This window comes from Ranitomeya variabilis, chromosome 2 (assembly GCF_051348905.1).
Source record: "Ranitomeya variabilis isolate aRanVar5 chromosome 2, aRanVar5.hap1, whole genome shotgun sequence".
NCBI classification, from domain to species: domain Eukaryota; kingdom Metazoa; phylum Chordata; class Amphibia; order Anura; family Dendrobatidae; genus Ranitomeya; species Ranitomeya variabilis.
The window spans coordinates 618,364,090-618,386,017 of NC_135233.1; the positions used below are offsets into that span (position 1 = coordinate 618,364,090).

Here is a 21,928-nt window from a genome sequence, read left to right on the forward strand (position 1 = left end):
TGTGGTGCGGAAATGGGCCCAAAACACTATGGAATCCTTATGCAAGCTACCGTATTTCAATAACAATCTTGTGGTGTTCTGCGCATGATCAGTAATTTTCCTTTGAATATTTGCAGTGCGTTTATTTTCTGCAGCATGTTAATTCTTTGTGCGTTTCAGCAGCATTTTTTCACCCATTGACTTCAATTGAGTCAGTCAAATCATGTTTGTGGATTTGCTGAGTATTTGTTTGCGTTTTCACATACTTACTATGGTATTTACCACACTGTCATCTGTGACCTGCGCGGTGGTTCTTATCGGCGGTAACGCTACCGCCGGTACTGTCGGTCAGACCGCTGAGGGATAATGCTGTCAGAAATCAGCATAACCCCACAGCTGTGACCCACAGCGGTGACCTGTGGTAAAAAAGCTTACAGCAGGCGCGGGCTGATGAGACTACCGCTCCCATCGGGTTACATCTGCTGTCACTGATAACTGTGACAGCAGGTGCCGCTGATGGGAGACATAGTCTCACCTACCGGCGCCTGTGCTCACAGTTAAAAAACAAAACAAAAAAACAACAACATTATACCCACATAGCACCATATCCCTGATGCCCTCGTCTCCTAGAAAGAAATATGAAATAATAAACCAACATATACTCTAGTCCACGTAATCCTGAGTGACCCACGGCGATCTCATGTATAGAACAGTCACATCCGGAGATGTGACTGCTCTACCTGGCAATACACTGACAGGAGGTAATCGCTTCCGGAAGTGTATCACTAAGCTGCCATGAGAGTTCACCAGCGGATCAGCACTGGTGCTTACTCTTACGGCACCGCTGCGTGAGAACTTTCTCACGGCAGCTCAGTGATACACTGCGGGAGGGATTAAAAAACAGGCATTCCTCACATGTATTCAGCCTGGCTAGCAGCCGTAAATCATGCAGCTGAGGCGACAAAAACGTAATGTCCGAGCACTACAAAATACTCGGAGACCACCCGAGCATGGTCTGGGAAACCCGAGCATGGTATGGGAAACCCGAGCAATGAGTATACTCGCTCATCACTAATTATTATCTTCTCTGCGGACAGGTGAGGAGTATTGTGGTTTATTATTTTATTTTTGTTGCTGGAGACGTTGGCGTCGGTGGATTAGGTGTTCAGTGAGTATGGTTTCATTAAGATTTGTTAAAGAAGCCTGTGTCATTATTTCTAATAAAGGACTTTATTCTGGGTGTCTGTGTTTTTATACAATATCACTATGGGGTTAGTAATGGATAGGTGTCTTATAGACCACTCGTTCACAAGAACTGAGAATAGGGAGAACGACTGAACGATGTGTCCAAAAGTGCTTGTTCATAGTGCGTAAAATCGTTTAGGTGAGCAAAACAAATTCTTATCCAACCTATGAAAATCGTGTAATGTAAATGGGGAGTGTTCGCACAATGATTTCACCGACCAAAAAAAGAAGTGGAAATTCAAGTCCTACATAGGTACCTGTCTGTGTGAACACTGCGCAACGTTCGATGTTACAATGTAACAATCGCTATTCAACCATTTCCTTCACCATTCTGCTCCTGTGTAAACACATCTGACATCGTTTGCTCATCATGAGTTACGATTGCATTGGTTCGTTGTTTAATATTATCTGCTCTTGTATATGAACCCCTAAATTGCCTTTACACTGACAGATTATCATGCACAAACATTCTTAACATTTCACGATGAATTATCACTCATCGGATTAATTATAATTGTGCTGTGCAAAACATCATCGTCCTCTGTGCACTGATCTGCTGGAGATCTATTACAGATTGCTCAGCGGCCATCCATTGCTGCTGTCTGTGGTGTAACGAGTATATTAGACGGTAACGGTTTACTAATTGGCAGTCACACAATCATGTCACATTTCAGCTGTGACGCTTCTGCTACACGCTGGTTTTACACCACATGGCTGGGACAGTGGCGGAGACCACCCAGGAGTGAGAGTAAATCGCTCCATTAATCTCTGGCATGAATAACTTATCTGAAGAATTCAAAAACTTTTCAGATTGCAGAGATTTTGGTGGGCACATTTTCTGGCTAAACTTAAAAATGAAAACAAGTCATTGTGCGCCGTGTGGTTGAGTACGTCCCACAGTGGGAATGACTAAGTCATTATTACATGTCTGACTGTAGCTTATGTTCGGCCTTCGGGTTGTTTCCACACTAAGGGCAATGAAAGCAGCCGCTGGCCGTGACTTGTGGTCACTATTACATCAACATCTGATCATCACAACGCTGACACTTTGATCACTGAGAGCTGGAAAGACATGGTGTAACGTTCTGGAAGCTTCTATACGGTGTTATAGTATGTTCTGTACCCAAAGGATCCACACAGCCTCCGCTAGCAACCAGGTCAATCTCGCCAACCCCAAGCAGAAGGACGAGTCTACAGATGACTTATTTTCGCAATATTGCTGCCTGTGAACAGTTTTTATAAATTACTTGGTCAATGAAAGCATCAAACAGGAAGGATCCGATCAGAGAAGACTCCACTAGCCAGGTTACTGGGGAAGGAGGACTGGGGTTTGGTGATCCTAAAAACTGTTCGGACATTCACTAATCACTATATGATTAGTATACACAAGTATGTGGGCGAACCTTCAGGGCTCGGATTGGACTCATCAGCCACCTCTGGACCCATAACTACTAACTCTATTCTAACCCTGAAGTCATGGTCATCTTAGACTACAGTTTCTTCTGTTCTCCTGAATCCTTTCATTTCAGGTCACTTTGAATCACAGATTGTCTAGAAAATCCACAGAGGCAGCCAGGACAATAATGCATCCATGTCTTGTGATAGGTGTAAGAACAGGGGGCGCACACAAAGGTACAAGCCTGGAAATAAGGGGTCAAATGAGATTTTCTAACAGTGTGAAAAGGCACAAATAACCTGAGCGACTTTATGGATTCCTTTAGAATTTACCCAATTTATTTTTTGGATAGACAATGACTAGAAATACAAGGAGCAAACATTACCCATGTTACCCAGCTACTGTGGTGGCAGCAGACATGGATTAATCTGGATCCCAGCCACATGTAACTACAAAGGAGTATTACCATGATCTTTCCAGACAAGGCCGTATTCTTCTTACACATCCACCGCAGAAACACAAGAAAAAGGAGCCAAAGAGTGTGACCTACAGGACCGTGTCACCGTCCCGCACCAAGGGCTCTCCCGACGTCATCACCATGTGATGTAAGAGCAGACATGCTCCCATGACAGTCACACATTTTGGGGAATTTGATCATTTTTTTGAAGCCTTGATTCTCAGGACAGACATTTATTTATAGGATGGAGGGGTTATGACTTTAATTAAAAGACTAAATGGAGATCATATGAGAGCAGCACATGCTTCAAAGTCCTTTAGGAGCTGCTGCCACCATCTTTTATGTCTTTGCATAAGCATGTAATGAGTTAATGGCAGGGAACGCCCCAGCACTTGTCAGATCCTTATGATGTGTGATATACATTCCTCACTCCAAAATATAACACTTGAATATTAACATTACGTTATGGGAAGTGGAAAGAAAAAAATCTTTACCCAGAGCTTTATGTTAATAGCTCTTAAAGCAGCCGGGTGGTGTATACCGCGTATTCAGCGCCCCATGGACATCAAGTGTAAGCGCACAGTGTCCTGCACCTGCAAGGCCCCAACCATCGGCTCCGTCACGTCTCATGGACTCAGGCTTTTTTCCCCACTTTTGTTAATGTAAAAATAAAATATGATTTTCATGCATTTTTGGGAAAAAATAGATCCAAAACCTGCACCATAAGTGAAAATGAAGTTTCATATTTCCTTATTGACTTACAGTCAGCCAAAGCATTTTCCATAGAAAAAGTAAGAAATTCGCAGTGTTTCTTCTGGGAATGGTAATGGTGGCCGCTAGCAAACATGCAGCATTTTCCTGAGGCTTCCCCTCTTTTTTGCAGCACAAAACGTTGCAGGCTAGGCTCATGTCTCTTGGTGAGGTTTTTTTTTAGTAAATTGTGTTACTTTCTTATGTGATTTCCCATTTGTTTCTTGATAGAAAAAAAAAGGCAAGAAACAAACTAATGAATGTGTTTAAAAAAACAACAACATAAAAATCATGGCATTGATACAAAGTAGAAAACCCTCCCCCACAAAAAGTGTTTAAAGTTTCAGAAAACCACTGTCTCCTGTCTGCATTTAAAAAACAAAACAAAAACAAACTGTGCTTGTTAGGTCAGCGCTGCAGCCAATCACTGAGCTTGTGCCGTCAATCCTGGCAGAGCCGCTGATCTCAGTTATTGGCTGCAGTGATAATGGTGCAAGGTCAGCGCTGCAGCCAGTCCCTGAGCTTGTGACGTCAAACCTGGCAGAGCCGCTGATCTCAGCTATTGGCTGCAGTGATAATGGCGCGAGGTCAGCGCTGCAGCCAATCACTGAGCTTCTGCTGTCAATTCTGGCAGAGCCGCTGATCTCAGCTATTGGCTGCAGTGTTATTGGCGCGAGGTCAGCGCTGCAGTCAATCACTGAGCTTGTGCCGCCAATCCTGGCAGAGCCGCTGATCTCAGCTATTGGCTGCAGCGATAATGGCGCGAGGTCAGCGCTGCAGCCAATAACAGACACTGGGAACATCAGTGGAGACTCGATACTGGACCCGGGGAGGGTGTTTACAGCGCCAATGTTTAGTTTTTTTTCTTTTAACAAACTCCAGCTGGGGAACATGATGTTTCCAAAACCAGAAAACCCCGTTATGGAAGCAGACCATTCACAATGCACTAAATACACACCCCAGTAATGTACAAGGATTCTGTGGGGAAGATGGCATCTAGCATCATATCACAGGCAGAATGGTCTGGTTTCCCTGGAGAAGAGATGTGCACATCCTCAAGGTTCCAGGGCTCAGCCGTAGCCGTGCTAACTAGTAAACAGAAAACCCTGGTAATGTCACCAGGAAGACAACTGAAGAACAGTCTGTAAAATATCCTTCACTGAAAATGGTTATGTCTACGGCGTTCCAACCGTGATCGGAGGTAACATCACGCCTTGTGCCAGGGGGTTCTGCGGCCAAAAACTTTATTCAGATTTTAGATAAACAAGTGGAATAAAGAAAAGAGTCTACACATGTCTGACAAGTCCTCCGACAGCTTACACACATGCAGGAGTTTCTGGCTTTGATATCCACATCCCATAAATGTCCCTATCTGCAGGACAAATGACTCACTGATAAACTCCACCAAATAACATGATTTCCCCGGGAGATCTCCGATTATGCAGGAAATGGAGGAGAGACATAACCTCCAGCCTCTAATGTGCAGATAGCACTGGGAATGAGTCACATTCTGCTACTTGTACATGACTCACCAGGGTCTCAGCTGGTGGGAACTCTCAAATGTATGGCCATCAACCAAAAGTCAAGAATTCAGCTGTCTGATGTAAACATCTGACTGCTCCGGCTGACGCTTCCCATTCGGTGTGGCCTGCAACAACTGAATGATGGAGCCACCATTTCTAAGCATTCCCATGCCACTAAATGCCAATCAAGCAGAGCAATTCAGATTATCCACCTTAATGGGGCAGAAGTGTGGTATTTTCCATCAGTATACGCAAGCCAGAATTGGAGGTAAATGAATAGAAAATAGAAAGGTTTGCACCTGTTTTGTGTTTTTGGATCGAATACTAATTTTGCCCTGGAACTAGGGCTGCAGAATAGTGACCTAAGGAACAATGAATTTGCTCTTAACCTGCAGAGACAGATGCTGCGAGCAGCTTTGTTAAAAGACTCCGTCCTTCTCCATAGGAATACAAGAGCAGCTAACAACTCACCAGTCTATTCAGACTGAAATTCCTTTACAGATGGCAATAAAATTCTTCTTAGTTCTACTGTTTCTCCAAATCTCCAACATTAAAGGGGTTGTCCTGTCCAATTCATTAAGTCTGCAGTCACGCTGTGAGACTGCAGACTCATGAATCCCCGTTTGCACACACCGTGTGCTGCAGGGACTCACCGGATTGTGTGAGTTATACAGGTCCTTCTCAAAAAATTAGCATATAGTGTTAAATTTCATTATTTACCATAATGTAATGATTACAATTAAACTTTCATATACTATAGATTCATTATCCACCAACTGAAATTTGTCAGGTCTTTTATTGTTTTAATACTGATGATTTTGGCATACAACTCCTGATAACCCAAAAAACCTGTCTCAATAAATTAGCATATCAAGAAAAGGTTCTCTAAATGACCTATTACCCTAATCTTCTGAATCAACTAATTAACTCTAAACACATGCAAAAGATACCTGAGGCTTTTAAAAACTCCCTGCCTGGTTCATTACTCAAAACCCCCATCATGGGTAAGACTAGCGACCTGACAGATGTCAAGAAGGCCATCATTGACACCCTCAAGCAAGAGGGTAAGACCCAGAAAGAAATTTCTCAACAAATAGGCTGTTCCCAGAGTGCTGTATCAAGGCACCTCAATGGTAAGTCTGTTGGAAGGAAACAATGTGGCAGAAAACGCTGTACAACGAGAAGAGGTGACCGGAACCTGAGGAAGCAGTGGACTGAGTCTGGTGTGGAAACATCCAGAGCCACCGTGCACAGGCGTGTGCAGGAAATGGGCTACAGGTGCCGCATTCCCCAGGTAAAGCCACTTTTGAACCATAAACAGCGGCAGAAGCGCCTGACCTGGGCTACAGAGAAGCAGCACTGGACTGTTGCTAAGTGGTCCCAAGTACTTTTTTCTGATGAAAGCAAATTTTGCATGTCATTCGGAAATCAAGGTGCCAGAGTCTGGAGGAAGACTGGGGAGAAGGAAATGCCAAAATGCCTGAAGTCCAGTGTCAAGTACCCACAGTCAGTGATGGTGTGGGGTGCCATGTCAGCTGCTGGTGTTGGTCCACTGTGTTTCATCAAGGGCAGGGTCAATGCAGCTAGCTATCAGGAGATTTTGGAGCACTTCATGCTTCCATCGGCTGAAATGCTTTATGGAGATGAACATACCTCCCAACTTTTGAAGATGGGAAAGAGGGACAAAGTTTGCGGCGCGCTTTGCGCGCCGCGGCAAATTTTAGGCCACGCCTCTGACCACACCCATTCATAATTAGTCACACCCATATCCACATCCCAACCACACCCATTTAGTACTGCCGATCACACTGTTTCATATACAATAATTATAAACAAAAAAATATGGCCACACATGATGCTCCATACTGTACGATGACCACACATGACGCTCCATAATATATAATGACCACACATGACGCTCCATAATATATAATGAACACACATGACGCTCCATACTGTATAATGAACACACATGATGCTCCATACTGTATAATGAACACACATGATGCTCCATACTGTATGACCGCACATGATGCTCCATAGTGTATAATGACCGCACATGATGCTCCAGACTGTATAATGACCGCACATGATGCTCCATACTGTATAATGAACACACATGATGCTCCATACTGTATGACCGCACATGATGCTCCATAGTGTATAATGACCGCACATGATGCTCCATACTGTATGACCGCACATGATGCTCCATACTGTATAATGACCGCACATGATGCTCCATACTGTATGACCGCAAATGATGCTCCATACTGTATAATGACCGCACATGATGCTCCAGACTGTATAATGACCGCACATGATTCTCCAGACTGTATAATGACCGCACATGATGCTCCATACTGTATAATGGCCGCACATGATGCTCCATACTGTATAATGGCCGCACATGATGCTCCATACTGTATAATGGCCACACATGATGCTCCATACTGTATAATGACCGCACATGATGCTCCATACTGTATAATGGCCACACATGATGCTCCATACTGTATAATGACCACACATGATGCTCCATACTGTATAATGACCGCACATGATGCTCCATACTGTATAATGACCGCACATGATGCTCCATACTGTATAATGGCCGCACATGATGCTCCATACTGTCTAATGACCGCACATGATGCTCCATACTGTATAATGACCGCACATGATGCTCCATATTGTATAATGACCACACATGATGCTCCATACTGTATAATGACCGCACATGATGCTCCATACTGTATAATGGCCACACATGATGCTCCATACTGTATAATGACCGCACATGATGCTCCATACTGTATAATGACCGCACATGATGCTCCATACTGTATAATGGCCGCACATGATGCTCCATACTGTCTAATGACCGCACATGATGCTCCATACTGTATAATGACCGCACATGATGCTCCATATTGTATAATGACCACACATGATGCTCCATACTGTATAATGACATACAGGCACGCAGCTCACACACAGGCACGCAGCTCACACGCACGCAGCTCACACACGCACGCAGCTCACACACGCACGCAGCTCACAAACACATGCAGCTTTGACACAAATGCATCACACACGCAGCCATCACACACACACGCAGCCATCACACATACACACGCAGCCATCACACACACACACACACGCAGCCATCACACACACACGCAGCCATCACACACACACGCAGCCATCACACACACACGCAGCCATCACACACACGCAGCCATCACACACACACACGCAGCCATCACACACACACACACGCAGCCATCACACACACACACGCAGCCATCACACACACACACACACGCAGCCATCACACACACACACGCAGCCATCACACACACACACGCAGCCATCACACACACGCAGCCATCACACACACACAGCCATCACACACACGCAGCCATCACACACACGCAGCCATCACACACACACACACACACGCAGCCATCACACACACACGCAGCCATCACACACACACGCAGCCATCACACACACACGCAGCCATCACACACACACACGCGCGCGCGCAGCCATCACACACGCAGCCATCACACACGCAGCCATCACACACGCAGCCATCACACACGCAGCCATCACACACACACAGCCATCACACACACACAGCCATCACACACACACAGCCATCACACACACACAGCCATCACACACACACAGCCATCACACACACACAGCCATCACACACACACACGCAGCCATCACACACACACGCAGCCATCACACACACACACACGCAGCCATCACACACACACACACGCAGCCATCACACACATCACACACACACAATCTCCTCTGTGATGCAGGGGCGGCTGATGTCCATGTGCAGCTCTCTGCTGAAGTCTTCAGTCTCCTGCTCACAGCTCTGCACTATCCCGGCACCTCCCCCGTCTCTCCTTCTCTGCCGGGATAGCAGCTAAGAGCAGAAGCCGGAGCTCCGTGCACACACAGCCAGAGGTAGTGAATCGCTGACCTTTCTTCTTGATTGCTGCAGGCTCTCTCCTTCAGCGTGGCAGCGCCGCACAGGGGGCGGGAGGGGGGGGGGTGTTGCGCGGGCGGTCAGGAGGCAGCTTTTATAAAAAAAAAACAAAAAAACAGGCTGGCTCTCTCTACGTCCCGGAAGTGGGCGGGGCTTCACCGGCGGCCGCAAATTCGGGATTTTAAATGCCCGAAGCGGGACAGCGGGACCCCGGTGCCAAAGCGGGACTGTCCCGCTGAAATCGGGACGGTTGGGAGGTATGGATGAAGATTTCATTTTTCAGCACGACCTGGCACCTGCTCACAGTGCCAAAACCAATGGTAAATGGTTTACTGACCATGGTATTACTGTGCTCAATTGGCCTGCCAACTCTCCTGACCTGAACCCCATAGAGAATCTGTGGGATATTGTGAAGAGAAAGTTGAGAGACGCAAGACCCAACACTCTGGATGAGCTTAAGGCCGCTATTGAAGCATCCTGGGCCTCCATAACATCTCAGCAGTGTCACAGGCTGATTGCCTCCATGCCACGCCGCATTGAAGCAGTCATTTCTGCCAAAGGATTCCCGACCAAGTATTGAGTGCATAACTGAACATTATTATTTGATGTTTTTTTTGTTTGGTATTAAAAAACACTTTTATTTGATTGGTCGGGTGAAATATGCTAATTTATTGAGACAGGTTTTTTGGGTTATCAGGGGTTGTATGCCAAAATCATCAGTATTAAAACAATAAAAGACCTGACAAATTTCAGTTGGTGGATAATGAATCTATAGTATATGAAAGTTTAATTGTAATCATTACATTATGGTAAATAATGACATTTAACACTATATGCTAATTTTTTGAGAAGGACCTGTATATACCCCGGCCTGTGGGCAGAACATCGCTACAGACACTTGTATGGAGCCAAGGCCGCACCCCGGCCAGTGGCCGTGTACGACTAGAGGGTGCAGCCCATAGGACAGGGGTATGTATAACTCATATATGTATGTTCCCGGGTCTGCAGGCTTATCAGTTTTGACCAGACAACCCAATTAATTAAAATGACATGTCTACAGAGATCTGCAACCTTTGGAAGTTTTTGTTTCTTTCAAACCAGGTGGAAGAAACGTAGGGAAATAATCAGTGCTACTTCTGTAATCTTCGGCTGCACCACAGTCTCCATGTCAGACAAAAGAAACTTAAGAAACAAAATAGTAACCGAACAATAGCATCCAAGATGCGAACAATAGCCTCCGAGACAATAAATTAATCTCATGTCCAAAGCCCACAGTCATCAGTCGTCCATACAAGGCCTATTCAGATGTCAGGGTTGTTCACAAACACCAAAAAATGATCAGTGTCATCGGTGTTTAGGATACAAGTGTCATCTGCATCCAGGAGCCGAGCGTCATCTGCGTCCAGGAGCAGAGCGTCCTCTGCGTCCAGGAGCCGAGCGTCACCTGCGTCCAGGAGCCGAGCGTCATCTACGTCCAGGAGCCGAGCGTCATCTACGTCCAGGAGCCGAGCGTCATCTGCGTCCAGGAGCCGAGAGTCACCTGCGCCCAGGAGCCGAGCGTCACCTGCGTCCAGGAGCCGAGCGTCACCTGCGTCCAGGAGCCGAGCGTCACCTGCGTCCAGGAGCCGAGCGTCACCTGCGTCCAGGAGCCGAGCGTCACCTGCGTACAGGAGCCGAGCGTCATCTGCGTCCAGGAGCAGAGCGTCCTCTGCGTCCAGGAGCCGAGCGTCATCTGCGTCCAGGAGCCGAGCGTCACCTGCGTCTAGGAGCTGAGCGTCATCTGCGTCCAGGAGCAGAGCGTCATCTCTGTCCAGGAGCCGAGCGTCATCTGCATCCAGGAGCCGAGTGTCATCTGCGTCCTGGGTCCAAGTGTCATCTACATCCAGGAACCGAGTGTCATCTGCGTCCAGGAGCAGAGTATCATCTGCGCCCAGGAGCCGAGCGTCATCTGCGTCCGGGAGCCGAGCGTCATCTGCATTCGGGGTCCGAGCGTCATCTGTGTCCAGGAGCCGTGTCATCTGCATCCAGGAACCCAGTGTCATCTGCGTCCAGGAGCCGTGTCATCTGTGTCCAGGAGCCGAGCGTCATCTGCGTCCAGGAGCCGAGCGTCATCTGCGTCCAGGAGCCGAGCATCATCTGCGTCCAGGAGCCGAGAGTCACCTGCGTCCAGGAGCCGAGCGTCACCTGCGTCCAGGAGCCGAGCGTCACCTGCGTCCAGGAGCCGAGCGTCACCTGCGTCCAGGAGCCGAGCGTCACCTGCGTCCAGGAGCCGAGCGTCACCTGCGTCCAGGAGCCGAGCGTCACCTGCGTCCAGGAGCCGAGCGTCACCTGCGTCCAGGAGCCGAGCGTCACCTGCGTCCAGGAGCCGAGCGTCACCTGCGTCCAGGAGCCGAGCGTCATCTGCGTCCAGGAGCAGAGCTTCCTCTGCATCCAGGAGCCGAGCGTCATTTGCGTCCAGGAGCCGAGTGTCATCTGCATTCGGGGTCCGAGTGTCATCTGCGTCCGGGAGCCGAGTGTCATCTGCATCCAGGAACCGTGTCATCTGTGTCCAGGAGCCGAGTGTCATCTGCGTCCAGGAGCCGAGTGTCATCTGCGTCCAGGAGCCAAGTGTCATCAGCGTCCAGGAGCCGAGTGTCATCTGCGTTCTGGAGCCGAGTGTCATCTGCGTTCGGGATCCGAGTGTTTTCAGTGTTTTTCTGGAAAATAAATGATTTACAGAGCTTTTCCTATCCTTTTCAATGTTAATCACAGACAGCACACAACTGCCATCTGTGATTTTCATGGACACACAGACTTGTATTTCCATTTTCATTTGTGATGCCAGGACAAAAAAAAAGGTCCACAAAAAACCTGGATGACTGAATGAGACCTAATAAGCACAGACTTCGTAGCTTGCTCCTCTGGCAAGGAGCACACCTTTCCTGCACTACTGGGGTTATGCCCCTAATGTTGGAGGCCATTCCGCCACATGTGATCCCAGAAGTTTCTGCTGTGACCATCTGCACCTCATAATTACAACTTTAATTCAAAACTATTGTGTCACCTTCCTGCTACTGTAAGAAGAGCTGCTCGGCCATAATTACTGAGACGCATGAAGTCTCACCAGCGGACAGTAACATCTGGGCAGTCCCCATACAGATGCACTTTCCGATGTCTTTAGTTCCTGTTGTAAAATGTAAGCCCTGGTTATCCACAGGCTAATACCACTCAGTCAGAAACAGCGCAGGACTCCAGTTATTACACAACTCTCACACCAAATATGATACTGTCTTATTAGCAGACTGTGAGCGGGCAGGGTCCTCGCTCCTCTGGTACCTTGTTTTTGTATCATAGATACCCCTTTTCACATGGAATAAATGGCGCTATAATAATAATAATAGTATATACAATATATCAACATTTTTCCTTAGGCAAAATTTTAAAATTCGACTTTCAGGTAGAGATTTCCTGCTGTCCATTCGATGACATGATAAATAGGCCGAGCTCCATGAACCACCCAGCTATGTCGTCGATTGTTTATATATCTATTACTGTATTCTACAGGTCAGAAAGTTTTTATTACCTGGAGGTGAGGCAACAGAACATGCAGTGGGGACTTGAAGTTGCAATACAGCATGTTACCAGATTATTCGGAGTAAATTCTGAAGGCCTTCAGATAAGTAGTATTTATGAAGTCACGTTATGCGGATACATGAAGGGCAATGTGACCTTATGTTTTCTGCATCAATTCAGGGTCCTCATAATCAGGAGTGACAGGTTGGGGCCATATTTCACAGTCTTGCATAGAAAGGTCATAATCTCCAGTACCCACACAAGTTACCAGAATCTATCTTTATTTCATGTGTGCGTTTCTTGCTGGGGGTCTTAGTAGCAAGATCATGTTATTTTTCATTTCCAGGATGTGCCTTCTATGTTGTTAAGTGATAGTGTAGAAATGGTGACCGACATTTAGGAAAAATGTTTGCATTTTTGCCCAATATTTAGTGTACTCACTTCAGCTCAAGCAGTCCAGGTCTATTATCTAGATTATTATTATTATATATTATGGCGCCATTTATTCCATGGCGCTTTACATGTGAGGAGGGGTATACATAATAAAAGACAAGTACAATAATCTTGAACAATACAAGTCACGACTGGTCCAGGAGGAGAGAGGACCCTGCCCGCGAGGGCTCACAGTCTACAAGGGAAGGGTGAGGATACAGTAGGTGAGGATAGAGCTGGTCATGCAGCGGTTTGGTCGATCGGTGGTTACTGCAGGTTGTAGGCTTGTCGGAAGAGGTGGGTCTTCAGGCTCTTTTTGAAGGTTTTGATGGTAGGCGAGAGTCTGATATGTTGTGGTAGAGAGTTCCAGAGTAGGGGTGATGCGCGAGAGAAATCTTGTATGCGATTGTGGGAAGAGGAGATAAGAGGGGAGTAGAGAAAGTTTTCACAAATTACACCAGCTCAGATTTTCATTTAGTACACCTCCGAATTTCAGAAAGACCGGAAAACCAATGTGTCCATATGTTGCACATTAAGGTTGGATTTTGATTCAAATTGTGATTTTGTTTATTGCTTGTTAAAATTTAGGGCTGTAACATAAATATACGGTAATTGGTCAATGCCTTTTTCAAGACGGCTATAAGTTCTCTAGAAAATGTCACTAAAGCCTATCCACACCCCTTTTCTTGTCATTTTAAGTTTTGGCATTGGTACTAAAAATGCATTATATGCCATAAAATGTAGATAAATTGGACTCACACAATGATAAATGACTAAATATTCCTCAGACTCTGTTTCAATATAGAATGGCTGCCAGAGATCATGAACACAATACTACACTTGGACCTGTTTGCCGACTGAAAGTTTCTCCACAGTTGCCACGTGCTGCTACTGATGTACCTGAATTTCACTTTCAGACCCGTCTGGTGCATTTCTTACATTTATTTGAGGGATCTTGTTTGACCATTTGGATGGCTATGGGCACATGTCTGTAAACACCAGGTCTATGCGTATGACATTCACCCTCTTATCATTCCTCGATACTGTTCCCAACGACCCTTGGATGTGATCTGAATCTTCATAAAGCCGTTCCTACAACATAATTTCAAAATAATAAGGCATTTTTTCCTGGCCTCCCTTCCCGAGTATGACCCGTCTACAGAGCTTCCAGCTGCTATTGGCTTCAGGCATGAGAGTCCAAACAGTTAGAACTGGACTCCTGATCTGCGGCAGGAAAGCCAAGACTCTGGGCCAGCCAAAGTTCTTCCTTTCGAACGAGAATGTGCAGCGTTACCTCGAGACATGAGGCTTTCCAATCACTGCGGTTTTTTTCCCCTTAGTTTTGCAATGTTTTTTTTTTATCCTGCAGACAATAGGAGAGTAATATGGGGTGTGAATTTAAAGCAGACTTCAATGAAAGCTCTGAGTCTGAGATGATTACTTTCTTAGAGTACACATCTGTTTTCCCCCCATAGCTGCCAGCAACGTTACTCACTTTACTGCCCACCAGGGAAAATGTGAAACTGGTGCACAACTTCCAAAAAGAAAGAAAAAAAGTGAAGGAAGCACATCTGTTTGTCAGTCAAGCTCCATCCAGCTACACAACAGAACATGTCACTGGGCTGGCCAGCTCAAACTTACCAGCATGCAGACCTAAACCAAAGCGCCATCAAATGGAGCACAGAAGCAATTTACCCTGACTGCAACCAATCTTCGGAAAATGTCATTGACAGAAGTGCAAGGTCCCCAATTTATGTTCTTTCTCCTCAATAAACGTGAAAGGAATTCCCTCACACCTCGAATGATCCCCAGGGTACAAAATGGCTGTCTAGGAGTCAAGTTCTGTGGCTGCACTGAAGAGACCGCTGGGAAAAGAAGTAGCCAAAGAGCCACAGAATGTAAATAGAAATAATCCATCTGTGAGAGGGGAAGGCTAATCACAATTTATAGCACAGTGATATGTCTATGCATAGTAAGAAAAGACCAGAGGAATTTCCTGTTACTACCAGCTACAAATACGTTTTCCCAGGAATAGAGTCTAGAACTACAGCATTTTGGATGGGTCCACGTCAACTTCAGCTCTCTCTTCCATAACTCGCTGAGATCTCCATCCATTCGGCAGTCTGAATTTATATTATAACGTAAAGGCAAAGTCACGGATGAAGTAAAAGGAATCATTTATAAATCTCTGAATCTAAATCATGTCAGAACCTTGAACTAAATCATGAATCGATAACGTATCTGCAGAACACTGAACCAAAACACTACCGCAAACCAAAAACATACAAACCAACCACCAATGTGACGGGACACAATTCTCAGAATGCCACTTGCCTCTTAGTAAAGCCAGTTTGGATCACTCCTTCACCAGTGCCACAGGCGGTGGAGAACAACTCACTGCCACACCCTTACCATGTCTCCTGCTTTTATATGGCTGCTTGCGTCCTGAACCTGACATAAGCCTTGGTATTTCTGATCATTGGATGACAATGGATTGTGTCATGTTCTGCATTATGTGCCTCATCCTTTGCGGAGATCTTTCTTTTGGATGAAGACAGCTTCACTTTGTTCTCATCCTATCTACAATGATGACCTTTCAAGGCAAATACCAAAAGCCTAAAAGAGGAAACTTTAAAAAAGGCTAGTACTGTGTACCAGCACTGGTTTAAATGGCCAATTTTCTTGCCAACGAGAAGCACAACCATGTGCCAAAATCTAGAAAGTCTCTTCCCAACTCTGCGTATAGTATACAGCCGCGCTCGTATGATTTTTTTTTTTTTTCAAAATAAGTGAGTTCATAATCAGGCACAAAAGTTCCCCACAGTGATAAATGACAAAGAACGAAAAAATGCAAGCGTTTTGTTTCCCAGCTCTGTGCAGAACGTCCATGTTACTTAGTCGGGAGGCGCTATGTGACAAAATGTCCCTTACTGCTCCTCGAGTGTGAACCACGGGCAATGATTGCAGTGCACGTTGGATTAATTGTCAGTAAAATAGTGGCAGGATATAATGTGGGTAAAGTACTAGTAGTTTTATGCAGAAAGGGATATAGAGGCTACAGTATACATCCAAGGGAAATAAAGGCTACATGTGATTCATCCACTGGTCAAATGTGATGTTTGATGTCACCAGTGTTTACCATCATATTTATGTGATTTAGTATGAGCAGTCCCTGAGTCTCCAACCAGTGATACGGAAAATAGCAATTTTGTTTTTTTATTTGGAGCCTCCACATTCCATACAGAAATTCTGCTGCCAAGACATTAAACATTTTCCAGAACTACAGCCATCCAAATAATGCAATAACCAAAATAACTTCACCTTCCTGCTGAGAAAGCAGATTGAGAGCTTGCACCGCTCCAGAGCTTTGCATGAAGAATTATCGGTGGGAAAAGAGTGCGTCCATGACACAGTGGGGGTGGGGTTGTCAGTGGATCCAATAGAGACAGCTGCTCTGGCGGATGACTCTAATTTCTCTTATAATCTATGATTATTTGGGGTTTTATCGCAGTGTAAATATTAGAATGTGTTTATATAGATCATTTATTACATCCTTTCACAGAAAATGACTGCAGCCGAAGCAGTTGCTTCACTGATCAGTACTATGTTCTACAATAACAGCCTCACGCTCAAGTATGAGGACTCTGCGGAGTAATGCTGAATGGAAGATTTAATGTTACCAACACAGACTGCCTCCCTATGAGTTCTGGTGCATTTACAGTTTGTAGATTCCTATAAGCACGTCACACACATCTGATGTTACAGGATCTTTGCTTTTTTCTGACTTCATCACGTTAGATATGAAGACAATAAGGTTCGGACACTCCACTATCATTTTATCTTGAGAATGAAGCTCATTCTGTTCTGCTGTTATGGTGATAGACGAAGTGGCGATGTCAGTAGACTTTGACATGTAAATAACTAATGTTCCTAAACTATATGGCAGTCGTTTGTAGTACATCCATGGGTATCAACATAGGAGATGAAAAATATTTATGATACTTGTAAAAAGTCACGCAAGGCAAATCTGTCATGATCCAGTCCGGGGTTTGGTTCTGATTATTCTGTCCCCTGGTTGGTCATGCGAGTGTTAATCTTTTTTGCCTCGTTTTGGGATCTGCTTGGCTATCTTAGTCCGCTGTTACCTGCTAGCAGTGTCAGTTATAGTTCCTGTCTCTGGCTTGAGCAGCTGACCCCGTTATACCCTGATTTATCCTCTGCCCGTTTGCCTGTGTTCCCCTGTGCCTTTGCTCGTTGTTGTACTCGCTCTCTGTATTGTGAAACCTTGGTATTTTACTCGGCTTGTTCTCTGACCTGTTTTGACTGTCTTGCGTTTCTGGCTTTCCTGCTCCCGTTCGGCTCTGACTTCTTTGTCTTGTTTTTGACCACGTGCATTGCTGTGACCTCTGATACTTCATTCCCTTGCTGTTGCTGACCCAGCTTTGTCTGACTACTCTTTTACCACCTAGTGGCTCCTGCCTGCTGCTCTGTGATTTCACTGTGAGTATACCTGTTTTCCTTTACCAGCACCCCCTGGTGGAGGTTGTGTGCTACTGCACTGCAGCAGGCATTACAAAATCACTGTCCATATCCAGTGCGCACACGTCAACTGCTGAATTCTTAGAGGCCGATTCTTCATAGCTTTCATGCAAGAAAACTAGAGGGGAAAAAAAACACTTTGAAAAGTTGCAGAAGTCTCTACAGGTGAGAGAACGGAAACCACTGACCATAAGAGTTTACACTTCACAGGAGAGAGAGAAGACCTCACTGACCATAAGAGCTTACACTCTACAGGAGAGAGAGGACCCCACTGATCATAAGAGCTTACACTCGACAGGAGAGAGAGGACAAAACTGACCATAAGGGTTTACACTCTACAGGAGAGAGAGCATCCCACTCACCATACGAACTTATACTCTACAGGAGAGAGAAGACCCCACTGAACATAAGAGCTTACACTCTACAGGAGAGAGGACCCCACTGACCATAAGAGCTTACACTCTACAGGAGAGAGAGGACCCCACTGACCATAAGAGCCTACACTCTACAGGAGAGAGAAAGGACCCCACTGACCATAAGAGCTTACACTCTACAGGAGAGAGAGAGGAACCCACTGATCATAAGAGCTTACACTTTACAGGAGAGAGAGGACCCCACTGACCATAAGAGCTTACACTCTACAGGAGAGAGAGGACTCCACTGATCATAAGAGCTTACACTTTACAGGAGAGAGAGGACCCCACTGGCCATAAGAGCTTACACTCTACAGGAGAGAGAGAGGAACCCACTGATCATAAGAGCTTACACTTTACAGGAGAGAGAGGACCCCACTGACCATAAGAGCTTACACTCTACAGGAAAGAGAGAGGACCCCACTGACCATAAGAGCTTACACTCTACAGGAGAGAGAGAGGACCCCACTGATCATAAGAGCTTACACTTTACAGGAGAGAGAGGACCCCACTGAGCATAAGAGCTTACACTGTACAGGAGAGAGACGACCCCACTGACCATAAGAGCTTACACTCTACAGGAGAGAGAGGACCCCACTGACCATAAGAGCTTACACTCTACAGGAGAGGACCTCACTGATCATAAGAGCTTACACTCTACAGGAGAGAGAGAGGACCCCGCCGACCATAAGAGCTTACACTCTACAGGAGAGAGAGAGGACCCCACTGACCATACGAGCTTGCACTCTACAGGAGAGAGAGGACCCCACTGACCATAAGAGCTTACACTCTACAGGAGAGAGAAGACCCCACTGATCATAAGAGCTTACACTCTACAGGAGAGAGGACCCCACTGATCATAATAGCTTACAATCTACAGGAGAGAGAGGACCCCATTGATCATAAGAGCTTACACTCTACTGGAGAGAGACAGAGAGGACCCCACTGATCATAAGAGCTTACACTCTACAGGAGAGAGAGGACCCCACTGACCATAAGAGCTTACACTGTACAGGAGAGAGAGGACCCCACTGACCATAAGAGCTTACACTCTACAGGAGAGAGAGGACCCCACTGACCATAAGAGCTTACACTCTACAGGAGAGGACCTCACTGATCATAAGAGCTTACACTCTACAGGAGAGAGAGAGGACCCCACTGATCATAAGAGCTTACACTTTACAGGAGAGAGAGGACCCCACTGGCCATAAGAGCTTACACTCTACAGGAGAGAGAGAGGACCCCACTGATCATAAGAGCTTACACTTTACAGGAGAGAGAGGACCCCACTGACCATAAGAGCTTACACTGTACAGGAGAGAGAGGACCCCACTGACCATAAGAGCTTACACTCTACAGGAGAGAGAGGACCCCACTGACCATAAGAGCTTACACTCTACAGGAGAGGACCTCACTGATCATAAGAGCTTACACTCTACAGGAGAGAGAGAGGACCCCGCCGACCATAAGAGCTTACACTCTACAGGAGAGAGAGAGGACCCCGCCGACCATAAGAGCTTACACTCTACAGGAGAGAGAGAGGACCCCACTGACCATACGAGCTTGCACTCTACAGGAGAGAGAGGACCCCACTGACCATAAGAGCTTACACTCTACAGGAGAGAGAAGACCCCACTGATCATAACAGCTTACACTCTACAGGAGTGAGAAGACCCCACTGATCATAAGAGTTTACACTCTACAGGAGAGAAGACACCAGTGATCATAAGAGCTTACACTCTACAGGAGTGAGAAAACCCCACAGATCATAAGAGCTTATACTCTACAGGAGAGAGAGGACCCCACTGATCATAAGAGCTTACACTCTACAGGAGAGAGGACCCCACTGATCATAAGAGCTTACACTCTACAGGAGAGAGAGGACCCCACTGACCATAAGAGCTTACACTGTACAGGAGAGAGAGGACCCCACTGACCATAAGAGCTTACACTCTACATGAGAGAGAGGACCCCACTGACCATAAGAGCTTACACTCTACAGGAGAGGACCTCACTGATCATAAGAGCTTACACTCTACAGGAGAGAGAGAGGACCCCACTGATCATAAGAGCTTACACTTTACAGGAGAGAGAGGACCCCACTGGCCATAAGAGCTTACACTCTACAGGAGAGAGAGAGGACCCCACTGATCATAAGAGCTTACACTTTACAGGAGAGACAGGACCCCACTGACCATAAGAGCTTACACTCTACAGGAAAGAGAGAGGACCCCACTGACCATAAGAGCTTACACTCTACAGGAGAGAGAGAGGACCCCACTGATCATAAGAGCTTACACTTTACAGGAGAGAGAGGACCCCACTGACCATAAGAGCTTACACTGTACAGGAGAGAGAGGACCCCACTGACCATAAGAGCTTACACTCTACAGGAGAAAGAGGGGACCCCACTGACCATAAGAGCTTACACTCTACAGGAGAGGACCTCACTGATCATAAGAGCTTACACTCTACAGGAGAGAGAGAGGACCCCACTGACCATAAGAGCTTACACTCTACAGGAGAGGACCTCACTGATCATAAGAGCTTACACTCTACAGGAGAGAGAGAGGACCCCACTGATCATAAGAGCTTACACTTTACAGGAGAGAGAGGACCCCACTGGCCATAAGAGCTTACACTCTACAGGAGAGAGAGAGGACCCCACTGATCATAAGAGCTTACACTTTACAGGAGAGACAGGACCCCACTGACCATAAGAGCTTACACTCTACAGGAAAGAGAGAGGACCCCACTGACCATAAGAGCTTACACTCTACAGGAGAGAGAGAGGACCCCACTGATCATAAGAGCTTACACTTTACAGGAGAGAGAGGACCCCACTGACCATAAGAGCTTACACTGTACAGGAGAGAGAGGACCCCACTGACCATAAGAGCTTACACTCTACAGGAGAGAGAGGACCCCACTGACCATAAGAGCTTACACTCTACAGGAGAGGACCTCACTGATCATAAGAGCTTACACTCTACAGGAGAGAGAGAGGACCCCGCCGACCATAAGAGCTTACACTCTACAGGAGAGAGAGAGGACCCCACTGACCATACGAGCTTGCACTCTACAGGAGAGAGAGGACCCCACTGACCATAAGAGCTTACACTCTACAGGAGAGAGAAGACCCCACTGATCATATCAGCTTACACTCTACAGGAGTGAGAAGACCCCACTGATCATAAGAGTTTACACTCTACAGGAGAGAAGACACCACTGATCATAAGAGCTTACACTCTACAGGAGTGAGAAAACCCCACTGATCATAAGAGCTTATACTCTACAGGAGAGAGAGGACCCCACTGATCATAAGAGCTTACACTCTACAGGAGAGAGGACCCCACTGATCATAATAGCTTACAATCTACAGGAGAGAGGACCCCACTGATCATAAGAGCTTACACTCTACAGGAGAGAGAGAGAGAGAGGACCCCACTGATCATAAGAGCTTACACTCTACAGGAGAGAGAGGACCCCACTGAGCATAAGAGCTTACACTCTACAGGAGAGAGAGGACCCCACTGACCATAAGAGCTTACACTCTACAGGAGAGAGAGAGGACCCCACTGATCATAAGAGCTTACACTCTACAGGAGAGAGAGGACCCCACTG

At 46.3% G+C, this 21,928-nt stretch overlaps 1 protein-coding gene across 5 annotated transcripts in view; it reads right to left on the bottom strand.

Moving 5' to 3' along the window:
- BANP (BTG3 associated nuclear protein) overlaps window positions 1–21,928 on the bottom strand; it is a 359,699-nt gene that overhangs the window by 24,137 nt on the left and 313,634 nt on the right. The window lies entirely within an intron of this gene.